This window comes from Microchirus variegatus, assembly GCF_963457635.1.
Source record: "Microchirus variegatus genome assembly, chromosome: 15".
Lineage (NCBI taxonomy): Eukaryota > Metazoa > Chordata > Actinopteri > Pleuronectiformes > Soleidae > Microchirus > Microchirus variegatus.
The window spans coordinates 25283450-25292912 of NC_139816.1; positions in this window are offsets into that span (position 1 = coordinate 25283450).

Here is a 9463-nt window from a genome sequence, read left to right on the forward strand (position 1 = left end):
AAATTTGGACTAAGCCTAATTTCATCCAGATTGGACTACCTTTGTCTGATCATAGCCTGACTTCTGGGGGCGCTATAGAGGCCTGTGGCTAGGCACAGGTTGGGGCTCTATGCCACTATCGCATTTATTACCTAACCGACCTCCATGCCAAATTTCAAGAGTTTTTATGCATGTTAACCCCCTCAAAAAACTGAATACTTCTGTCAGGCTATTGTAGCGATGCCCTGCTCCACACTTTTGACTTTAAATCACACGTTCATATAATTTGGTGATCAAAAACCCCACTTTGCATTGACTGTATATTTAAGTTTTTCGAGTCTCACAGGTTTAAACACTATAATGGTCATTTTTGGCTCCTCAGGCTTTGACATCATTCTCTGCTGGAATGGAAACATTGAGTTTATGAGCAGAGTCACAGCCTTCTATAAGCCAACGCTTACTACAGGCTGAATAACTGCCACAGTACAGAATGTGTCCTTCTCCAAATAATGCTATTTGTGTACTGTAATTATCTACTGTTATGACACATTACATGCAAAATTTGAATATTGGTTTAGCAAAAGCTAAACCCTGTAGTCATCAGAACCAAGTGTATTCATACATTACAGCTTAAGATAAACAGAGCCTTTGCTGTGGATTTTTGCCTACAGGCCGCTCTCACACTTTACCTCCTTTTATCACCCACTCAACAGCACATGAAAATGTTCACTCCTGTCTCTGTCTGTGTAAACGTCAGGGATCTGTGTTTACTGGCCATTATGAGTTGGCGTTGGAACAGAGCCTAAGGATAAAAAGAGCGTAGAAGCAGAGGGAAGATGAGCAGTTTCTCAAGGCTCAAATAACAGGGTGTTTGGGAATAACAAAAGCTGTCCCGGACACTCAGTCTGTCAGCGGTGGCAGAGGATGAGTGTTTTGTTTGTCCACAGTTTGTGGGTAATGTTTTAAAAATGTCACCCTTGATTGTGGCACATAATGTGTGCTCAGTGTAGGTTTCATATCATTTGTTTTGGTTGAAATTATACCAACTGAAAGAAAGATAGTGAGTATTTTTTATTTGAAATAGTTACTAGTGCAGTGCCCGTAGGAATGTATTCCTATCGTGGGAGCAAACACAAACACTGTGCAACCACATTAGGCACAACGCAAATGTTTTCATTTTTCGATTCACCAGGCCAGTGGCTAATTATGTGCTAATTATAGCCTTGCTAGCTTACCTTTGGAAACAGGTTCACCAAGTTAGCTGCAAAGTAGTAGCATGCTAATGCTAAATCAATATGTGCGTGCGTATTGGTGAATGGACACCGACCTCATCGTTTCAGTATAACACCATGTTCTGCGGTGAACCGTGTGAAAATGTCTCATCCACGTGAGGACAGCCTCTTCACTCCCACCTCCTCACGCCAGACAGCGCAGCTGCTGCTGATGAGCCGCTGCCTGGCTGGTGTAGCCTGATAAATCAGCGAAAATTAAAAATCCTCATAAAAATTTGAAAATCAAGGATGCTCACCATCAGGCCATGCTCAACCCATATCCAAAGTCTTAGGGCAATCTGACTAACAGTCAGCAAGATATGCCTGTCACAGACACACAGAAAGACACAACTTGCTTTATAGATAGATAACAAGCTCTCAGATTTCAGTCAGGATTATTTGCTCCATATAGCTAAATAAATCATGATTACTGAATAATTTTAGTCTCGGGACAAACCCATGCAGGTTATAGGCCAGCTGTTACAGTACATTTCCCTACGTTTCCGTTGAATCCTCATGAGTTGAATAGGAAGGGTTGGGGTTGTTTGCCCAACACCCTGTACACAGGGAACGAGTTTAGGAGAATCTGCAAAAGTTTTGTATCCAAAAGGTTTGTACACAGTGCAAAAGCTTTATGTGCAAGCTTCAATGTCTCCATTTTTGGTTTAGTTTTGTGGCAGCATTGCAACACACAGGCCTAACATGTGCACAACCCAGAAAACTCACTCACTCACCGTGAGTTGACAAAATTGAAGGTTGTGGGATCCATTCCGGGTTCTGCGAGTCTACATGCCGATGTGTACTTAACCTCACGTTGCCCATTTACGGCTGAATGGGTATGAAAGATGAGTGATAGAAAAATGTGTTGCACATTGATGCGCTGTATGAATGTGTGAGTGAATGGTTGAATGGCAAAACTGTAGTATAAAGCAGTTTTGAGTGATCATCAAGACTAGAAAAGTGCTATACATATATATATATATATATATATATATATATATACATATATATATATATATATATATATATATATACATATATATATATATATATATATATATATATATATGTATATATATATATATATATATATATATGTATATATATATACATATATACAAAACATTTACTATTTCCTACAGCGTTTAGACTTGTTTTGGTGTTTTTGTGTATATGAAGGCCTTTATTGAAGGGCCAAGTACTTCAAGTACACAGTACACAGAAAACTTTTGAAGAATGAAAAAGAAAAACAATATGTAGGGAGAGTTCTGTTTCTGTGTTGTATAATGTGAAACCAACCACAGTGCTGAGCTGCCACTGACCCTGCAGGTGTTGGAAAACAAGAATGAAAACTAATGTTGAGAGAATTGTTGCATGTTGTAATGTGCTGACAGTTGCAGTTCATCACTATTCCTGATGAAAAAAAGAGGAAACTTTTTTTCTGTTTCACAAACCAGAAACAAGTGACTGTCCATTCCTAAAAGAATTGTGAAGTCTTCCCTCCTCCCAGTGTAAGTAGATTATTGAGATAAATAACGACTTGTCCACTTGACAAGTCCAGGTCAACCCACAATGGATCTGAAGGCAGTGCTTTCTTGGTTGTCTCAGAGCAGTCAGAAAGTCCCGTTGAGCTGGTTGAAACCAGTTTTGGGGGTTAAATGACAAGTCTGGAACTGCGGGGATTACACAGTTTGGTGGAAAGCTTCTGTTCACAGAAAATGATTGCAGTAACTGTCATTGTTCAAACACTTTCATGTTGTGGAGGGGCGTGGTGAGCGCGAGGAGTGTCAGGTCTGTCACATCCCGATTTACTGTCCCGGGGAAGGTGGTCACCCTGTGTTTGTGACGAGACAGCAAAATGCAGCACTGGAAACCAGATGCATCTCACACTCCTCAGGTGTGTGTGTGTGTTAGAGAGAGAATGTTGGCTGACAATCACGTGTTTCTTATTTTTTTAGTACCACTTAGAAACACTAATTACAATGGTAAACCATTCCCAGGCCGTAGTGGCATTAAACATTATCGCCTCTGGCAGTGAGGCACAGAAAACAGCAGCAGGGAGATAAATGTGTCCACATAGAGGTGTCACAAACCAGTTTGCCTGATAGCAAGCTCATAATATGACAGTCAACGAGCAGCTTGTGGAGAATTTCCTTGAGGATCAAAAACACGGACCCAAAATCAGGAGATCTTGTGACTAGGGTTGGGATTTTAACGTGTTAATTATTGTATAATTAATTAATCTTAATGAACGCGTTAAATAAATGTACGCATTTTAATCACACTTATTTTTGCACCAAGCTATGCAACAAGGAATTTGCATATCACCGCAGCACATCGAGCCTCAAGTATCACCTCAATGCAAAACATATAGCAGCTAACGTGGACGTTAGCCCAACAAGTACCAACACACCCAACCCACACTCCACCAGTTGACTGGTTTGAGGATGAGGGTAACTTAGTCCACGTCTGACAAAATAACCAACGCCCTGGCTTACTGGGTTGCACTTGACTGCAGACCACTTGGAGTGGTAGAAGATAAGGGCCTGCAAAAGGTACTACGGATTGCGTCGTCTGACGCAACATACGAGCTGCCATGCAGAAAGACAGTGACAAAAAGAGTCCAGCAGCTTTATGACAATGAAAAGGAAGGTGTAATATAAATGTACTATATTTCTTAATATGCTATTGCTACACTTAATGGCAAAAATTGCACTGGTCTGTTGGACTTGAACAAAAATAAACACTATTTTTGTTGCTTAAGCTTATGTATTCAGTCATTACTCAATGGTATACTGAAAATCCATGTGAAAAAAAAATACTTCTCACTGTTCTCAGGTCAAATATTTATATGCAATTAAAATGCGATTAATTTCGATTAATTAATTTAACAAAAAATTAAATCGAGTCCCGGCCCTACTTGTGACAAATTGCCTTACACAACTACACTTATGCCTCCCAGCCTGGCTTTAATGTTAAGGCAGCGATAACGACTAGGAGTGAGAAACCCTGTTCTAGATGCTCATCATAGCCAAAGCTGGGGAAAAAGAAGCAGAAAAAAGTCAGCTAAGCAAAGTTCCACTTTAATACTAGAGCTGCTTTTTGGTCAAATGACTGAGCAATATAATTAGCTTGTCAGTCTTCATCAAATCCAAAATGGCCACTCCTATCCACACCTTAATTCACTTAATGCAGCACCATTTTGCAGTGTACACTGTACAAACTGCTACATCACACCCAGAACTGTGTGACCTCTGCATCTGAGTTCAAACAAAATTCATTTTCAGGAGAAGATTTTATGATGGCAACAGCCACAACAATATACCACTGGTTAGCGCTCTCACTGGCTGTTGGATGTGGATGGATGGTATTTAGTGAAACCCAAATCACAACTTGAATTAATCAAACTCTGAACCATTATGCATAATTAGGTAGTAAATGAGGGAAAGCACAGACAGGGCAGACACAGTTTCACTCTGCTCTGACGCCTCCCACATACAGACAGCCAGCCTTTTTTAATGCCTTTCTGTCTGTGTGGGTGTGTCCATTTCAGGCAGTTAGAAGAGACTTTCATATCATACCCATACTCAGCTGTACTGTACACACTTTTTTGCCAAATCACCCCCCCCCCCATAAACTTGCATGCAATTATACTTTTGGTTTGGCGTTTGTGGGAACAAATCGGGGGCACAGAATTTATACAACGTGGCCCCGAGTGTGCCTTGCTGTGTGGTACGTGTTCTCGTGAGCATGCGGCTGTAAACTCTCCATGATGAGACACAAGGTAAGGAAAAAGAAGAGTGATGCTTTAGTGCTGGTGACTCATCGCTGAAGTACAGTGGACCCTCGCAATTTAAAGCTTTTGGTGTGTTAATGTTTCATTTGGGGTTCTAAAAAAGAGCAACTTCATTCAAAAGTCTGTCTTCCCCCTGCAGTCTTAAACGCCATGTTGCCTCTGCGGTGATGGTGTAATGACCATTTTTAGCAGGGGCCTTGATGTCTCTCTGTCCAAACACAGCAGCATTCACTGTGCTGTGCTGCATCTGTGACAGACTTTTACTGCATTCTTTGAACAGCCATTTTAGAGATGCATGTCATGTCTGGAAAACACTGGTTTTTATCACAGGGCGAAGGAAAATGCATTCCCTCAGCTTTTCTAACTCTTTCTCGGCAGCAGGAAGTCTAATGGCGTCTGAAACTGTAACCAAAACGTGGTCCCCTCCGCCCGCCCCACCCTTCTCCACTGCCCAACTTTGATGAGCGTAATTGGGAGTTGGTTCTGTGGAAATGAAAAGGTAGGGCAGCCTCAATGATGTATAATCATCGTGCACAATAAAAACAGTGGAGAACACAAACCAGGAAGGAGGGAGGAGGGAGCTTCTGACAAAGAAGGGGGAGTGTGCAGTATGTGGAAAACATTTTTTTTTTTTTTTTAAAGTTAAGTTGGAATGAAAACGAACGCAACCATTTTAAATGATTAAAAAAAATAAACCTCGGCATCTTTCCCTTCCTGTTTTGTGCTAATTCTTATGTCCTTGCATCTGTTTCACACAGGACCGAGACAGAGAGAGACAGAGCCTGTAAAAGCTGTAGCTGGTAGGCTGCTCCAGGCTGTAACTGGATATCATAATGAGTCGGCCCTCCTGCTGGGCATTTCTTCCTGTCTCTGCTCTGCCTGAGACGTTGTGCCTGCAGCAAAGCTCCCTGTTAGCCCTCCCTCCATTGTCTCTCTGAATTTCTTTAGGTTGAGCATACTTTTACCTCCTCATTTAACATTTTTATTTCCAGTGAAAATCGGTTTGTGGTTCTCTTAAAATTATCAAATTGATCATCATCCAGACGATTACATTTTCATTTTAAAACAAACAATCATCATCCACACAGTGTTTTATTAGGCCTGAAAGCAGAACGTAAAACATTGCCCGTTCCATAACAGGCAGATTCAGCTGTGAACAAAATCACTTTTATTTCATTTTCAAGTTTTATTTATCCTTGTTTGTACTCTTCACCATTCTTGTTTATTGTTAGTACTACTTTCTGAAACAAAGCAAACAACTGCCGAGGAGGGAATCTGCTTCCTGTTGACACTAGCACATACAAACAGGAAGTGCTGAAACTCTCCTCTCATCTGAATATGCTGTTTTAAAATGAAAGTATAGTAGTTTGGATGTAGCCTTATGGTGTGTTTCCACCGGCTCAACTCGCCTAACCTTGGCATGGCTTGATTAAGATGCATTTCCATTGGCATAGTACCTGGTGCTAGGTACTTTTGTTAGTATCTGCTCTGTCGGAGCATCCTGGAGAAAGGGTTTTTCAAGGATTCTTGGCAACACTAATGGTTCCAGTAAGAACCATTTTGATCCAGAGAACCCTTTAAAACCCTTTCCTGAATAAAGGGTTTTAAAAGGGTTCCAGATGGAACCTTTATAAAAGGTTCAACCTGGGCCCAAAAAAGGGTTCTCCTATGAGGACAAGCCAAATACCCTTATATGGTTCTACCACTTTTATTTCTAAGAGTGTAGATACTCTGCGTGACATCGTCAGACTGTCAGCCACGGATTGGCCAGAGTTCCATCATAGGAAGAGACGTCCAACACAAAAATCAAGCCAAACAATGACAAACTGTAGATCAGTTAAAAAGACTTAACAATCCGAAAACACAATCCTAATCTCCAACAATTACCAGGGAATTGTCTGTGTATTTCAATCCAGAGACTGTGTCAGACAGAGTCTGTGCTCTGGTTATGAATAACGTACTGAAATAATACTTTTACTGAGCTGATTTTGAGTCTGTACTTTTTTGTTGTGGAGATGCAACCTAAACCTACTCATCAGTCTCAAGTGGCAACAACTCTCCAAAATGACAAATAACTTGTCTATGTGTTTATTGATTGTCTATCTATTCTTTTTCTTAACGTTCAGTTCCCTCCCTCGTGGCGCCTTTTTTTTTTACTACTGCACGACAATTTGTCTTTAATTTCATTTAATTGCATCTTACAGGCACAAACCATTCATTTCTGAGGACATGCCCAGCCAGTGCTCTAAACAAAGGTTGCATGCGCAAGGTAATCATCATGGGCACGTGAATGTGGTATTTAAGGTGTTGTTTACCTGGCAGTTTACCCTGTGTGATACACATGTCATGCAAGGGTTGTGGTGGTGTGATGCACGCCATCATTCATTGTCACAGTCATTGGCTGTAGCTACAGTCTGAACTGACATGAACTGAAAATGTCCAGATAAGTGGGTTTAAACATTGTGTGAATGCAGCAGATGAATATCCATTCAGGTGCATTCACAAAAGCACGAAAATTCCATGGAACAACACGCCTGGGTTGGCCTGGTTCAAGGACACTTGCCCACGCACTCGTCGTGACTTTTGCGGGGATTTTCCTGCTGTGTTCTCACGTACGATTACTCAAACAGTTTCTGGAAATGTGACTAAATAGGTGGGAGGAGGAGTTTAATAAAAAAGTTCTGATTCTTGCACACAGCCACTTCGGACTGTTTCAAGAAAAGGTACCTACTTCAGCTAAGCTAAAATTCCAAAATGTGTGTAAGAGTGTGGTATGTACACAAACAAGAGGTGAAATTAATTATGGAAGGCGTGCCATGATTACTTCTCATCATTTGTTTTCCTGTGATCTCTAGTAATTTAGTAATTACCCTTACATGATCACGTGCTGATTGCACTCTGGCGCTGACTTAACAAGTTGTGTTTCACCGTTATGACGTAATGACTGTGATAGATCAACAGAGGAGGTTCCAACACAATAATGTGCTTTCTAAACGTTTATCCAACAGTAATGAATGAGAGGTGTGTCAGCCTGTTACACAAAGTCAATACTTCTGATGAGATCACACAGATAACAACCCTCATGGACCAAGGATCTTTATCGTGACAGTAATAAGTAGTAACAACTAATTTCACCACCTTGAAGTTCCAGACAATGTCAGTCATCTCAGCATTGTTGAAAACATCTCATAGCATTCCTAAGATATCATGTTAACAAGGCAACAGTTTTGTGGGTTTTTTGAGGTAACCTGAAAAAAAAAAAGTTTCCTGGTGTTGTCGTTTCCATGAGCATTTGCACAAAGCCCATCAACCCACCAGCCCTCAGTCTTTCCTGTAATAAAGGACAACTTCCTCTCTTGCTTGAGCTGTTCCTCCTTTTCCTCTTTCTCTCTGTGTAGTTTGAGACACAGTTTGAGTAAGGAAACAGAAGTGCAGACATGGGGCAGGGTGCCAAAGAATGGAACGGTTGGTGCTGGTTATTTTGGTACTATTCCTAATGGAAATGCACAAAAATACATACAGTACCAAACCAAACCATTTCCACTCAGTGGAAACACGGCTTAATGAGCTCATGAGAAACATCAATCATATGTACAAAACGAGTTTGGAGCAAGCCACTGGTCATTTATAGCCACACGTACACACGCGTAATGGCTAGCACTGCTCCCTTGCATCAAAGGCAGGTACTTAAGGTACATATTTTTTCATGTTTACCAACAAAATCATTCCATTCTTTGGCACCCTTCCCTTGAGGTACCTGAGTAAAATGGTATGGTATGGTCAGGATGGAGCTAAATAGGCTCCACCCACAACAGTTACTCCAGATCGGTGTAAATATCCAATGGAAGTTGAAGCAAACGCCTATTTTCATACAAAGCTTGATGTCTTGTTGAGACAATCAGCCATAAATTGAGCAAGAAAAAAAGAGATGCAGGGTGTCCTCCATTGTTGTCCGTTGTGTCGTGTTCAATGTCACGATACGGTCATGGCCATCGGGCACAGCTCACGGCCCACCCACCAAGTAAATACTATTCTCAGTCCAAACACAAGCATGACCAAAGCCTTTACCATTCCAAACCGTATCGTACTGTACCAAGCCAAAATTTACCACGAAGGCAACACAGCATAAAACAGCAAAGGAAGCTCTGCTTCCTCTAAACTGTCATAAAATTAATTGTCACATATGTACTGATGTACTGTTTACAGATGCAATGTTCTTCTCATACATTCCCTTAGCAGTGCGGCACATTAGAACCAGTTGAAGCTCAGCTTCAATTTATCTCTACAAGGTAGCACAGAATAGCTTTTTTTATTGGTGACCAGGGAAGCTCAGGGTCTCTGGGAGTCAACGGAGCAGTGAGTCGACATGGGTGCTGAGATGTTATTTGAACAGCGATTATAGCCCATTTCCATTTGT